The sequence below is a fragment of the Balaenoptera borealis genome, assembly GCF_965194805.1.
Source record: "Balaenoptera borealis genome assembly, chromosome: 6".
Lineage (NCBI taxonomy): Eukaryota > Metazoa > Chordata > Mammalia > Artiodactyla > Balaenopteridae > Balaenoptera > Balaenoptera borealis.
This window is the reverse complement of record NC_138863.1, coordinates 2,581,984-2,596,907: the sequence shown is the minus strand read 5'-3', so window position 1 is coordinate 2,596,907 and position 14,924 is coordinate 2,581,984. Positions and strand designations below refer to the sequence as shown.

Here is a 14,924-nt window from a genome sequence, read left to right as displayed (position 1 = left end):
TTCCCGCCCCCCTACCCCCTACCCCCTACCCCCTACCCCCATGTGTACACTTCTCCTGCTCTACTGAAAGATGGCCTCACTTTCAGTCTACCTCAAAACCAGCTGCATCTGTGTGGCAGAGATTGCTGGTTTTCCTTCATTGTCTCCATCCGTGATAACAGACCCACAGTTCTAGCTGGAGACTTGAATTCTCTGAATAGGTCTTCATTTCCCAGACTTCTTACAGCTCGATGTGGCCGTTTACCATAGCTCCTTCCTGAAATCCCATTGAAGTTACAGGGAATTTTAATTTTTTAAAAAGGCATAAATCCACTAGGATGACTATAAATAGCAACAAAATTTTGGAACCTCTCAAGAAAATAGATGAATGGTAACTGACTTAGAAATACCCGAGGAGACAACGTTGTAAAAAAGAATTGAGAGCATCTGAGAATCTGATTTTATTGCAAAGCTCCCAGAGGCTCTGGAATTGGCAGTTCCAGGTGCCTCTAGAAGTGGATGTGAAAGAGTGAAAGCAGGAGGGCTGGCTGAAGGCCCGTTTCAGAAGCAGTTACAACTCTCCACTCCACACAGTTGGGCAGTTGTTCCTGCCCCAGCCCGGCGGGAGACTGAGGGAGGTGAGACATCGGCCTTCAGTATGTAAAATCCTCAGCTCAGGAAACAGGCTGTATCCTCCAGGCAGGAAATAAAGGAGAAAGAGACTTCTTGAGAGATCTCACCAGCCTAAAAGGAAACACCTAAAGATACCAATACTGAATGTGGCCAAAGAAAATCACACACTTCTAACAGTGGATTCCAGTAAATAATTCAGGAAAATTCTGAGAATGAAGGCTATGTTTCCAAATTACAAGGACTGGCCAAGTACTGACCACGGCTGCTGACCAGCCACGGCACATCACTGTGGAATTTCAGAATGCTGGGGAGAAAAGATTCTATAACTTCTGGAGCGGATAAACAGGACACATACAAAGTATCAGGAAACAAAATAGCTTTGGAATCCTCAAATGTCACATTGGATAGCAGAGGAATTGGGACCTTTCAGAATTCTAAAAGGAAATGCATATAAAAGTCATGCTAAAAAGACTTGTAGTTTCTTTAAAAAATGTATGTTCCACACACCCTTTCTTAAGAAACTATTAGAGGATGTACTCTTCCAGAACAAAGGGGTAAACCAAGAAAGGAGAAACCCTGGTATTCAGGAAATGTGGATCCAACACAAAGAGGCAAGGTGACTCCCAGGAGCACAGTGAAAGCCTTGAGGATGACAGCTGTGCATCAGGCACAGAAGGCACCCAGTCTAGACTAGATGTGAGGAGCTGAGGCCCCAGAGGAGACGCCTTAATTATTAGAATACCTGTTGTCTCTGAACATGTTTAGATAGGAGTTGGGATTGATTTATTGACAAGTACCTAGGAAACCAAGGGACATAACTCCAAGGAAAACAAAAGGTTGGGCAAGAAAGAAAAAGTTACCACGGTAATACTAGATGCCTCAGCTGTGATTAGTATTTACACAGTCCTAATAACATGCACCTACTACCATAAACGCTATTGGGGGGATGGAGGGTGGGGAAGTGTGTGTGGGTCAAAGCTAAATAATAAAGAGCAGAATTCATTACAACCAACAGAGGGCAGCAACAAAGCCCAAAGCTGCTTCTTTCTAAGGAAAAAATTGACACATCTCCAGAGAGACTAATCAAGACAAAAAGGACATACAAATCATTTAAAAATTTAAAAGGGCAATTTTATAGGTCATATACAAAGATAAGAGGGTATATTATAAACAACTTTACGATAGTAAATGTGAAAATTTAGAGGAAATGGACACATTCCTAGAAAATAGAATTTACCTAATTTATGGAAGTACTCGGACAGCCGCGGGGGCAGCCACTGCCGGAAAGGAAGTGGCATTTGAGTACTTGACGCGGAAATCTTGGCGCGTCTCCTTTAAGAGGAGGTGAAGCCCCGCCCCACGTGAGAACGCCATTTCTCAGCGCCCGTTGTGATGTACGTCACGACGGTGGAGGGCCAATGAGGGCCCGGGAGGGGGGGCGTTCCTGTGCGTGTGGACGAGGTGGGGGCGGGACTTCCGGGACCGTCCTCCTGGGGTCCCGGTGGCTCGGGGGTCGGCACTTACCCGAAGGACCCGAGAGCTGGGTGGGGCGGTCCTGGAGGATTCTCGGCTGGGGCTCTCTTGGCGGCAGGGCCGCGTGGTCTCCGAGGATGTGGCCTGTGCTTCTCCCAGGAGGAGTGGCCCGGCGCCTGCTGCGTGGAGGTTGGATGTGGGGGAACTTGGCATCTGCGGCCCCGGGGTGGTCGGTGTGGAGTAGAGCGGGAGGCACCGGCCGAGCGGGGCGCTTTTGTAAGCGCGTCTCAGGTCAGGACGCTCCTCGCAAGTCCATCTGCTTGGGCGCCTTCCCTGAGATGTGTGACCCAGGCTGGAAAGACGAGTTGCTCCTGGCTGAGCACCGGGGAGCCGCTGCGGGCAGAAGCTGCAGTGAGGAGGCGTGTGGGAGAGGCTTCGGCCTCAGCGCTCCCGGCCCCAAAGCAGCTCAGCCGAGAGAAACCCAGCAGAGGCGGGCAGGGTAGGGCCTCGTAGCGAGGCACGAGAAGCCCTCAGTGTGCGGGGAGGACGGGTCCCCGCCAGCGCCGGTCTCCTCCAGCACCAGGACGGGGAAGGCCGGCAGGAGCGCCCCAGGCTGGGAGGCCGCTCACCCCGGACAGTACGGCAAGTGGGAGGGAGCCTACGGCCGCCACACCGGGGCAGGTCTGAGTGCAGGTAATCCCCGCCTCTTTCAACGGCGGAGAATCTACGCTGGAGAAGAGCCTTATGAGTGCAGCCAGCGTGGGAAGGATGCATTCAGCGAAGGATACACGCTTGTTTGGCACCAGAAGGTTCACAGCAGAAAGGCCTGGGACTTCCCTGGCGGTCCGGTGGTTAGGACTCCGCGCTTCCACTGTGGGGGGCACGGGTTCGATCCCTGGTCGGGGAACTAAGATCCCCGCAAGCCAAAGGGCGCAGCACCGCCCCCGCCCTACCCCCCCCCCCCCCAAAAAAAAAGCCTGATAAGTGCAGTAATATCAGAGAACCTTTAGCGACATCTCTAAGCTCAGTTGGCATCAGAAAGTTTATACTAGAGAAAGTCCCTTTGAATGCATGGAATGAAAGCATTTTGCCAAAGGTGTGCTCTGATTTACACTGGAAAGTTCACAGCCCAGGAAAGTGTTAGGAGTGCAGCAAACGTGGGAAAACCTCCTGCCAAAACGTCAAGCTTGTGCTGCATGGAAGTCTGTTGAGTATGCCCAGTGTGAGAAAGCGTTAAGCTGCAGGTCCAGCCTCATTCACCCCTGGCAGGTTCACCCTCGAGGAAGACCTCATGGATGCAGAGATGGGGGAAGGCCTTCCACCCAAGAGGCTTCTTCATTCAGCAGCAGAACGTTCGCCGTAGAGAGGCCTGTGAGTGCGGCCGATGTGAGAAAACCTTCAGTCAAGGGCCTCACCTCGTAAAGCATCAGGAAGTTCATGCTGGGGAAAGGCCTTAAGTGTGCAGGGGACGTGCTCTCTCCTCGTTCAGCGGAACAGGACGCGCGCCAGAGATGAGCTGCGGGAGCCTCTGTGAGGATACCCTGGGCTGGAAGCTGAGCTTCATAGGGTCGAACGGGATATTCCTGATGAGCGCTAGGTGTGTGGGGAGCTTTCGGGCGCTCTCACCTGCCCGGGGCCCTTGCCAGAGTTCTCTCGCTGTCAGTGCCCGTGGCAGAAGCCATCTCACCACTCTGCCAGCTGGGAGGGACTCGTCACCTGTGCTCGTTCCAGGCCCTGGAGGGACCCATGAGCAGCCTGGCCTGTTCATGGGCCTCATCTCCTTCCTGACTAGTTAGGGCGTGGGTGTGACCCAGCACTGGCTAGGAGGACCTCAGCTGGGCCCTTTCTGTGGCTCTCAGGGATGGTTTACCTTTTTTCAGGGACATTGTTGGCCTCATGTGACTCGATGGATTTGTCCAGCTTCCAAGTCAGACTTCCAAGGGAACTGCCTGCCTCCCATTATTTTGCTGGGTGTGGAAATAAAGGCCTTGTTACTGAAGCCACCTTGAACCTGGGGATTTCGGCTTACTGTGTAGGGTGAGTTGAGAACAGGATTGGGGGGTCTGCCAGCGTTAAGGGGGCGGGTGGGGAAGGGGAGAGAAAATGACAGGGAAGAGCTCTGTCTCATTTTGGCTTAGTTTGTATTGCTGTCCAAGACCTTCAGGGAATGACTGAAGCTTAGTGGGCTTAATCCCATGACCTGGAAAGCAGGATTATTTTTGGACACAGAGATCACGCTGAGGAGGGGTGGTTGGTGTGACAGCCCCAGTGCATCTCAGAGCCGTATGAGTTTGGTCCCTTGTATCCAGGGGGTGTCCCACATTGCCCAGCACTGCTGAGGGGAAGCTTTTTCCCAGCACCTCTCTAGGAGCCTCGTCTCCTGAAGTTAAGAACCCGGTAGGCATGTGTCATCGACCATAAGACCTACAGGGGCCATGTAGGAGCCATAATTAGTGCAGAAACACTAGGCGTGATAGTAGGGAACAGGGGAGACTGTGGCGAAGTTAGGGGGCAGTGTGCCCCTTTTAAACACACGTTCACAGGTGTGCTGGTAACTCTGGCTCTGAAAAATGAGAGTGTACAGAAATCCTCCAGGGTTCCAGACGCGTGTCTCTCCAAGCTTACTGTCAGCACATAATCTAAAGGTTCTGTAGTGGTTGCACCTACTCTAGGGCCGAGAGGTTCACTGGGTTGCCCTGGGCTGCTGGGCCAAGGCTGGTGGGCAGGAAACCACCTGTTGGCATGCCAGAGAAATTCGCTGGGAAGCTGCTTGCAGGGGGTTCCGTTGAACCTGGTGGGAAGCTGGCGGGAGCAGGCTGGACTCCCGGGGAAAGCTGGGAGGCTGCCTGTGGGGAAGTTGAAGTTTCTGGGAAGCCCGTTAGGATACCTGAGGAGCTCAACCAGGAAGCTGCCTGCTGGGTGCCGCTGACACTGCAGCAGGTACGCTCCTCCGGTGTCTCGTATGCCAGCCAGATGCCTAGGGGGTTAGAAAGAGGGGAAGCACTATGGAACTACGAAGAGAAACCCCCCTCTTCCCAGCATCCCTCCAGCACCCTCTCCTGACCAGCTTAACATCGTCCCAGCTCCAGTATCACAGCTGAGCGGTGGAGCTGGGACTTGGGAAGGCTTGGGGGAGGGGTCTCAGACCCAGCCTCCCCTGCATTCAAGCGGTCTGGCCTGTGAATTGTCTTGGGTCTGAGAACCGGGTGAGAGGCAGTTCCTAGCCACAGTTGTGACTCAGGTCAGGGTTTTGGCTCTTAGGCCTAAAGGTTTTTTTTTTTGTCCCCCTGTTTTATAGATCAGTCAGTGCTCTTATTCTTAGGGGCACCATGTTCAGTGAACCACTGTTAAGGATCCCTGGGGACCAAGGTGTTTTGATTGCGGGTACACATCTGCTGTCTTTCTTGGTGGATGCACCCCCCTTGCCTTTGGTGGTCAATGCCTGCCGTTTGGCCTCTGCTCCCCTGGAATCCCATCGTCTCCATTGAAACCGGGGAGCCCACGTCAGTGGCAGCATCCCCACCATCACGCATGCCGTCAAGGAGAACAGTCCCGAAGCTTTCCAAGGAGGTGAGTGCTCCTCTCACTAGTGTGTTTCTCGGTGCCCGAGTGAAAGGAGCGTCTTCTGGGTCTTCCGGAAGTCCGTAGTTGGGACGGAGGTGTGCAGGTCACACGGGCTGACTCCAGTCCAACATTCCTCTCTCCCTAGGCCTTTGGATTCCCTCCTCCATGCCAGGGAAGCTGTGGCATCTCAACCTAGCTGAACGTAGGCCATTTTTGAGGATAAGCCTCAGTCAAACAGTCAGGTATGTTGTTTAGAAACACCTCCAGCTGCTCATGTGAGTGCATTAAATCTGGACTCTAGTCCCTTTACCATCATCCATAAATTTGGCCTGATCTAGTGTTATGTTCCACCCTCCGTGGTCTGACACCCTTAGAATCCACTTCACACGTGTTTCCCATGTTTCTGGTATATATTAGAAAAGGCTTGCTCATTTTCTAGGTGGGTAAGCTAGCTTTCCCAGAGCATTGTGTATTCCTGTCCCACTGGAGCATGCTGTGATTTGACCTTAGTCATGTGTCTGGTGGCAACGGGGATAGTTGTGCTGGGTCTTGAGAATAGGTGTCCCTTTTCAAGGCATCTCCCCTTGGCAAGGGTGTCACCGGATTTTCAAGCAAAGGAAGATGCCACGGACAAACGACCTCTACTGGTGAGGAAGGCTTAGAACAACTTGGGGTTTTAGGATGATCGGTTCCCTGGATCTAACCAGATGTCCCCACTCCCAGTTTCATGCTCCCACCCTTTCTCAGTCAGTGCCTGACTTTCCCTTGAGATACTGGTGAGACTGAGTCTAGCTGTTCACAAGCAATACAATGAACTTTTCTGTATGATTTTTAGAAATAACAGCCCTATGACTGCAAGAAAAGAAAGAGGTTCTTTATTGAAGTATTCTGGTTCTGTTACTTGTCCTGAGGGTTACGTCACCATGACTTGTCATTTTCTCTCTATATGCACTCCAGTGCACTCAAAGCTCTATCCCATACCGTACTTCCTGTAGTCATCTTTACTACCATTTAAAAAAAAAAAAAAAAAAAGGTTCAGTAGCCACAGGCGCTCCAAGTCACCTGCTTCAGTTAGCACCTCATCACAAGCAACCAAAGGCGAAGGCTTCATTCATTGTGATGCTGGTGCATGGGGGCGCGCCATGGATTACTAGCCTCCCGTCCCCGCTGGCCATGAGCTCAACACTGCTTAAGCCTGAAATCACAACAGACCGATTCCCAGATCCCGCTTTGCAAGCCTGCCTCCTGTGATCACTCCCGGTACCAGTTCTGTATCAGTCAGGGTCCAGTCCAGCAGACGGTAACCACACAATAAAATGAGCAAGGAAGGTTTGAGATAAGGATTATTAACTATTTCCAGGGAGATGAAAGAGCATTTGAAGGAATACCCCAAGGGAGAGTACCCACGGAAGGAACAAATGTGGAAGGCAGGGAGCCCTCCCTAAGGCTGGATTGACACCTTGTTGGAGATGGTGGTGTTGTTTTAACTCAACAGACAGACGGCAGAAAAGTTCTCAGGGTTGATCTTGGCCAGAGTTGGTCCATATGACTGATGGGCAAGAGCTCTGAGCTAGTGGAAGGCGGGACCCTCTATCCCCAGCGCCCCCCCCTCCTGCACTGGGGTGCCTACGTGATTCACCTGGAAGCTGCCCTGGGGAAGGGAGGTGCTGTCAACTTTGCTTAGAAGCCTGCTGGGTCGTGGCTGGGCTTGCTGGTGAGCTGCTGAGAAGCCCTCCGGGGAGTGCCCTTGAACCCTCTGGAAACTGCTTACAGGGGTGCCACTGAGCTCCCCACCAGGAAGCCACTTCAGGTGCCCTGAAGCTCACTGGGAGGCGAGCTCCTGGGTACACAGCGCTCCAGCCAAGCACCCGGGGAACAAGGAGGAGAAACTTGCTCTTCCAGTGTCCCTCCAGCTCCCTCTACCGACAGAACCTGGCATTGCGCCAGCTGCAAGGAAGACGTGGTCTGGACCAGAAGCAGGACAGTGGGAAGTGGTGTCAGGGCTGAGAGGCCACGCGTTTACCACCGGCACAACCGAAGTCGTGTTATGACGCTAGCCCACCCTCGATGGCAAAACCCAGCAAAGACAGCAGGAGAAAAAGAATACTGGTCTGTGTCACATGTGCATGGATGCAAAATGCTAAAGAAATCTCAGAAAACTGGATTTAGCAATATATAAACTATAATGCACTAAGACCACCTTGGGTTTATATTGGTGTCTGCTGGCTCTCCACCGAAATCTGTGCTCTTCTTTCATAGTATGGGGCTGTCACCGTGAAGCACCCAGCTGTGACCAGGTGACCTCCTCATCAGTGGAGTGCTGCCTCCAGGCTAAGGCTTTTAGGAAGAGAGCACGTGGGCCTCCTCCCCGTCTCTTTCCCGGTGGTGGGGTGGTGCGGATGATGACCGGCCCCTTGGGGATGGAGGAGTTACCAGGTGGTGGCGTGTGAGGAGCTTCCTGCCAATCCAGCTTCCATCCTGGGCTAAACAGGTGATAAACTTCTCATGTTTTGAGCTAGTGCTCACTTCGGCTTAGGTATGTGTGTGTATGTGTGTGTTTTAGCCTTACCTAGCCATATTTACAAGTTATATAGTTCACTATATTTACAGCTTATTAAGGGATAAAAATGATATGATCATGTTAACAGATGAAAAAGTGTTTAATAAAAAACCCCTGACAACGAGGAGTGGAAGGGAATGTCTTTGTTCTGACACAGGTCATTTATAAAAAACCCACAGCAAGCATTATAACTAACTGTGAAAAATTTAAAGCTTTACTTTTGAGTTGGGTCCACTAAGGCAGTTAGCAACCAAACAAAATAAACAAATGATATAAGAATTAGAAAAGTGAAAACAGAACTTATTTGACAATGTAAGTGTAGAAAATCCAAAATTACTTACAGGTACATTTTTAGATTAATAAGGAAGTTTTTAAAGTTGTTGAATACATAATCAACTATAAAACCAATTGCATTCTGTGCACCAAAACCAGAAAATTAGAAATTAAGACTTAAAAAGGTGCAGTTTACAATGGCATAAAAATCAAGTACACAAGAATATGTATAACAAAAGACACGTAAGAAAACTTTGGGAAACATGAGAGAAGAACCAAATAAGGAGGCTATATAAAAGATGTCAAATTTCTGCACATTGACCTGTAGATTTAATGCAATCCTGATAAAGATCCTTACATGTTTCTTTTTGAATTTGAAAAGACAGTTCTAATAATTATATGGCAACGTAAAAGGATGAAGCTAGTCAACAGGTTCTGGAAGAAAAAGGAGATGCTGAGAGATCTTGCTCTACCAGATTTCAAGACTTAGTATAAAGCTAAAGAGAGAGAATGGGGTTATGTACAAGGGGAGACAAATGGCCAGAACAAAGAACCAGAAATAGATCAATGTGTATGTGTTTGTGCTTGATTTATGATGAAACAGACCCTGCAGAACAACGGGAGAAATGGTCTGTTGAATAATAATGTTGGGACAATGGGGATCGATATTCACACACACACGAAAATGGATCTCCACATTTCACCATACTAAAAAGTCAATTCCAGGTGCATTTATTGATAGACACGAGAATGGCCAAAAAAAAAAAAAAAAATGCAGGTAAAATAGGGAAATCTTCATGACCTCAGAGTCTTAAAAAAGACACAAAATTCATAAGCCACAAAGAAAAGATTGATAAATTAATCTGCATTAAAATGAAGAAGTTCTGTTCATCAAAAGACACTATATAAAGTGAATGAAAGACAAATCACTAAGTGGGAGAAGATATTTGGGATGAGACAAAGGTCTTACATCTAGAATAAGTAAATAATTTTCTACAAATCAATAAAAAAAGACTGATAACCAAATAGAAAAGACCTGAACAGGAACTTCATAAAAGAGGAAATCCAAATGGCCAACAGACACATGAAAAGTGTTCCACTTCAGTAGTAATCAGGGAAATGCAAGTGAAAACCACAGTGGGAATCCAGTACATAACAGATGGGCAAAAAGTCAGGAGTCGTCACTATTGGTGGAAATGTAAAATGGCCCTATCACTTTGGAAAACAGTGCGGTAGTTTCTTAAAAAGTTAAACATACACCTACCATAGGACCCAGCGATTCCACTCCTAGGGATTTACCCCAAAGAAATGAAAACATTTGTCCATACAAAGACTTGTATACAAATATTCATATTTATTCATAACAGTCCCAAATTGGAAAAATCTCAGTATCTATCAAGGAGAGGAGCTAAACTGTGGAAAACCCATATAATGGAGTACTGCCCAGCATGGAAAGGAACGGACTAGCGATACTGCAACAACATGAACCGTGAAAACATGCTCGGCGAGAGAAGCCAGACACAAAAGGCCACATGTTGTATGAGTCCCTTTATATAAAATTTTAGAAAATGCAAACTATGGTGACAGAAAGCCGCCCAGCCTTGCCTGGCGTGGGGCGGTGGAGAGGTGCAGGAGAGGGGTCGCCAAGGAGCTTGTGGCTATGTTCACTGCCTGCAGTGTGGTGACGGGGTGCACGTGTGTCAGGCGTATCCATCTGTGCACTTTAAATGTGTGCAGTTTACTGTTAAGTCAGTTTATCTCTCAGTAGAGCTGTGAAACCAAACCCCTTGTATTCAGTCAGCAAGAAGAAAAATAAAGCCACACAATCCCATGCCTTCGGCATGATTGGAAAACTGAGAGTAGTACAAACTGCCGATTACTTTTAAGTAAAACCCCACAAGTTTCCAGTGAACCTATTTCTCAAGTTCTGACTGCTGACCCTGGTGGGTGTTCTGGCTTGCGGGGGGTCGGGGGCGGGTGGTTCCAAGTCCTCCACTTCTAGCTCCATCTGCCGTCTCCTCCCCACTGTGGCCGAGGAGAGAGGCCGCCTCCACTGGGCACGGTTCTCCTGGGTGTGCAGACGTTCCACTCCCTGCATCTCCACCTGTGGCCTCCCCGCCCCCCCCCTCGCTGTTTGTGCCCCTGCCCCTCTCGGGCCTCTGCGTACCACAGTCCCTTGATGCTGGCCACACCCTGACACCTTCAGATGGTCCATGCAGGTCCCTGAAATGCCCTTGGCCCTCTAGGATGAGGGCTCCGTCGCGTGTGGGGCGGAGGTGTGGCCTGGCAGACTCTGGAAGCCTGTGGGGGTGTGTTTGGGGCACCGGGATGGGACTGGTGTCCCAGGAGGAGGGAAGTGGCTTTTCGAGAGTGTGCAGTCATGAGATTCTGCGGGTTCAGAATGGCTGGGGTGCTGGGGCAGAGGAGCGGAGACTGAAGCGGGATGGAGCACGAGAGAGCGTGCCGTGGAGATGAGTTTAGATTTTAGCCTGCAGACCGATGTTTCTTGGCGTGTGCCTTTGGGGGCCCCTCCAAGAACCACCAGAGAGGGCTGGCAAATTCATAAAGAAAACCAGTGAACCGGCATTGATTGCATTCCTTTCACACGTTTGAAGTGTGTGATAGATTATGGTCTTCACAGGAGTCCTGGTCTTAACGATCATATCCTGAAGGTTTCACAGGGCTGCAAAGCAAGGCTTGTGTTAGCTCCCGGGGGCTACCATCCGGGCAGCAGAGTACAGTTTATCTGGGCTTCGTATTTTCATGTAACTTACCAGTTATTGTTTATGCTTAAGTTTTCATCTTAAAAATTCTTTCTATTGTGTTGTGATAGCCAGAATAATGGCTCTCCCCAAATGTCTGTGCTCTAATCCCTGAAACCTGTGAATATGTTACCTAGTAGGGCAGAAAGAACTTTGCCGATGGCATTAAGTTAAGGATCTTGCCATGGGGAGATTATCCTGGATTTTGTCCTTATAAGAGGGAGGCAGGAGGGTCAAGGCGGAGCTGTAATGACAAAGCAGAGGCTGGGGTGATGCACCCATGAGCCGCCTCGAGAAGCTGCAAAAGGCGAGGCAGGGTTTCTGGCCCTCTTGCCTGGGAGGACTCAAAGGGGCTAACTCAGAGCTTCTTTATCAAATATTTTTAGTTGATACATGATGGGATGTGGAAGAATCTCTGTCCCAAGGACGTGGCATCGAATAGTTTGCTTTCGACTTGGATTTAGCCTTGATGTGCAGACTGTGAGTCAGCCAGAGGCGTGTACTCAGAACATGTCTGAGGAGGGACAATTGGAACTTCTGGTCCTGTTTATTACTGAAAATTTATGCTCCAGGAGGATGCGAGATGTGCTGAAAAAGGTATGTGGGGACCCGCGCTGACGGCAAGCGGCGAGGAGGGCGCTGCTGCGTGGATGGGGGTCCACACTCCCTCCACGCCGGCTTTGTTTGGAGCGGGCAGCCGGCCCTGACGTTGGCCAGGAACTGCAGTGAGCACGTCTCCTGTGTGCTGCAGGCGGGTGCGCAAGGCTGTGTCCTGCACATCGATGTACACGAAGGTCCAGGGCAAGGTGCTCGTGGGTGTAAACACATGTACTGATCACACGAGTGAAGCCAATTCCGTGGTTTCAAGTGGCTTATCCTTGGGCCGAGGACAGAGGGCAAATGATTTAACGGCCTTTTTTACATGCATCGGGGACGTGACCCCACTGTGAGCGTCGGGGAATGGCGGCCCCAGCATGAGGACACTGGCTTTGACCCTCCTGGTCGGAGAAGGCCCTGGGCTCAGCCTGGCTTCCACCACAAGCGCTGAGGCTCAGGGAGGAGGGGGCGTGGCCCGCCGTGGTCACGCACCCCCACGTGGCGGCGGGGACTGAGCCAGGGCCTCAGCTCTGCACGTCTGTTTGCGCCTGGATGTCGGTCGCAGTGCCTTCCCGGCCAAAGAAGAGGCTGTTCTTTGGGGAAGTAAGTTGCAGTAGCAACTGGTGTTTTCTGGGGAAACCAGTGCCCTTTGTTCTGAAGGGGCCGCCCATTCATTTGCTGTGTATCCTCGGCCCCTCGTACAGGGCCTGGCTTCCGGTAGGTGCCTCATAAATACTGGTGAATGGTGTATTTCAGCAAAAGTGAAATCATTTTGTGGATTGAAATAGCTTCCGGAGAGCCCCTCGCTGAGACCCTGACGTGCAGGCTGTCTGGCCCCGGGTGACTGTGCACCAGTGGGTCCCCCGAGGCTCCCTCTCCCCCCGGGTCTCCTGTCTGGGGTGTCTGGCTTCACGGCCAGCAGCCCTGGGGAGGGGGCTTGGAAACTGTGCATTTATGGTTTTGAAATCCAAATGTGATATCCATACTATTTCAGAAGGAGCGTGAGCCAAGCTGTGGTGGGCTGTGGGTTCGAGGGCGGCTCTAGAGCACCGAGGGGCCCAGGACATGGGAGAGCTCGAGTTTCACGGTCTGTAAAACCCAAACGGGGGACTAACCTGGTGGCGCAGTGGTTGAGAATCTGCCTGCCAATGCAGGGGACACAGGTTCGAGCCCTGGTCTGGGAAGATCCCACGTGCTGCGGAGCAGCTAAGCCCATGCGCCAAACTACTGAGCCTGCACTCTAGAGCTCGCACACCACAACTACTGAGCCCACGTGACACAACTACTGAAGCCCGTGAGCCCTAGAGCCCATGCTCTGCAACAAGAGAAGCCACCACAATGAGAAGCCCGCGCACTGCAACGAAGAGTAGCCCCCACTCGCCGCAACTAGAGAAAGCCCGCGTGCAGCAAGGAAGACCTAACACAGCCAAAAATAAATAAATAAATAAATAAATATATTAAAAAAAAGAAAAAAACCCATATGGAATTCCAGGTGTGCGAGATAAAACCACACTTAACGTGCATGTAATGGCCAGGGTGGGCGACTTGAGGACAGACCTCGAAAAGCCTGGTGGACCAGCGTTGCCAATTTCAGCTCGCTCCCACCTCCCCCATCCGTTGCTATGGCAATGCAGGGAAGGCCCCCAGCCCCATGCCCGGCACATGGCAGGGGTTCAGAGAATGTTGTGGAAGGGAAGAATCTGCTAAACAGGACTTGGGTGGGTGCACCTTGACCCCTTGCATCACCTCCTGCCCGCCTTCTCCCCTTCCGTCTTCCCCATGTCCGCCCCTGGCGGCTCCTGCGCCAACTGGGAGAGCATCCCGCCTCCTGTCTGCTCTGCTCCAGCCTCCCCCACAGCTGGAAGGAGCTTTCCCGAATGTGGCTCCGCCTCCCACCTGCCCATGTAAACTTCGTCATCTCCAGCTCTGATGTGGCCCCACTGCCCCCACCCCCACCCCCACCCCCTGGTCACGTGGAGCCGCTTTGTTCCCCCTTCCATCCCCCACATGCCATGCTCCTTCTCACAAGCTGTGCTGGAAACCTCTTGGGGCTGCCCCCGCCCCGAGATGCCACGTCTGCTGGGAAGCCTTCCCTTCCCTCACAGCTAAACGCTGCCCCCTGTGCTCCCCAAGGCCTGTGACCTCACCCCTGAACATTTGTCGTAAGGGTCTGAGTACAGGCTTTGATCTTCACGTCTGCTCCGTGAATGTGTGTAGATCAGGGCTGGGGGCATGTGCTCAGGGAGTCTGTGTTATACAACCCCCCACCCCAGCTGGCCTCTGCAGGGCGGTAGCTCTAAAGCTTTTCGTTTCTTCTGTAGGGTCCCTGGGAGCAGATAAGTTTTACCCTTACGAATTAAAACTTAACCCCCAAACTTCCTCATCTATGGAAATGAGACATTTCTGAAGAAGGACTTTACTTATTGTTTAATACGTGCCGACACGAGATGGCGGGTCTCTTGGCAGGTTCTTGCTGAGAGAGGATGAGGTTCCAGGAGAGCTGTTTTTCTGCTCTATAGACGCTGATGATTTAAGCCCTGTAGGGTTGCCAGGCGATACAGGATGCCCTGTTAAATTTGAATTTCAGATAAACAGCAACAAATTTTTAGTATAACTACGTCCCATGTAATATTTAAATTTAACTGGACACCCCATATTTTTATTTGCTAGATCTGGCAATTCTATTCGGAATAAACTTGGGGATAAAATTAAAGTTTTTATGAGTATGTAATTCTGTCAGTGGGAAATCTGACCTATAAATAGGGATGGTGAGTATTTTGAGAAGCAAACAAAGTAATCAGAGAGACATTGTTTTTTATTTATGAAACCTGAATAAAACTCTTCTAAATTAGCTTCAAAAAAATTAAAAAAGTATCAGCTATTTCTCAGGTGCTCACCATCCATGCCTCTGATAATGATAACCATTGAAAAGGCCTGAAAAAACATGAATGTTTAACAGAATATTTTCCTAAAGCCTGATGTATTGTATTTGCCTATATTTTTACCTTTTGTTGTTGTTCAGTTTTCCCTCCTGATGTTCCAAGATCCTTCTTTTACCATTTCCTTTCCATTTCAAGATCTTC

General features: G+C 50.4%; 2 long non-coding RNA genes across 3 annotated transcripts; one reads left to right on the top strand and one right to left on the bottom strand.

Annotated features, from left to right (window-relative positions):
- Positions 1-416: 416 nt before the first annotated feature.
- LOC309630778 lies at positions 417-2,244 on the bottom strand. Its single transcript, XR_014245932.1, has 2 exons — positions 2,137-2,244; positions 417-672 (listed from the first exon to the last, which is right to left on the bottom strand). It is a non-coding gene; the product is annotated as an uncharacterized lncRNA (long non-coding RNA).
- LOC309630777 lies at positions 730-11,617 on the top strand. Of its 2 annotated transcripts, none has more exons than XR_014245930.1 (3): positions 730-4,122; positions 5,384-5,655; positions 7,010-11,617. It is a non-coding gene; the product is annotated as an uncharacterized lncRNA (long non-coding RNA). The 2 variants fall into 2 exon arrangements; XR_014245931.1 differs by having other exon boundaries at positions 5,795-11,616.
- Positions 11,618-14,924: the final 3,307 nt, after the last annotated feature.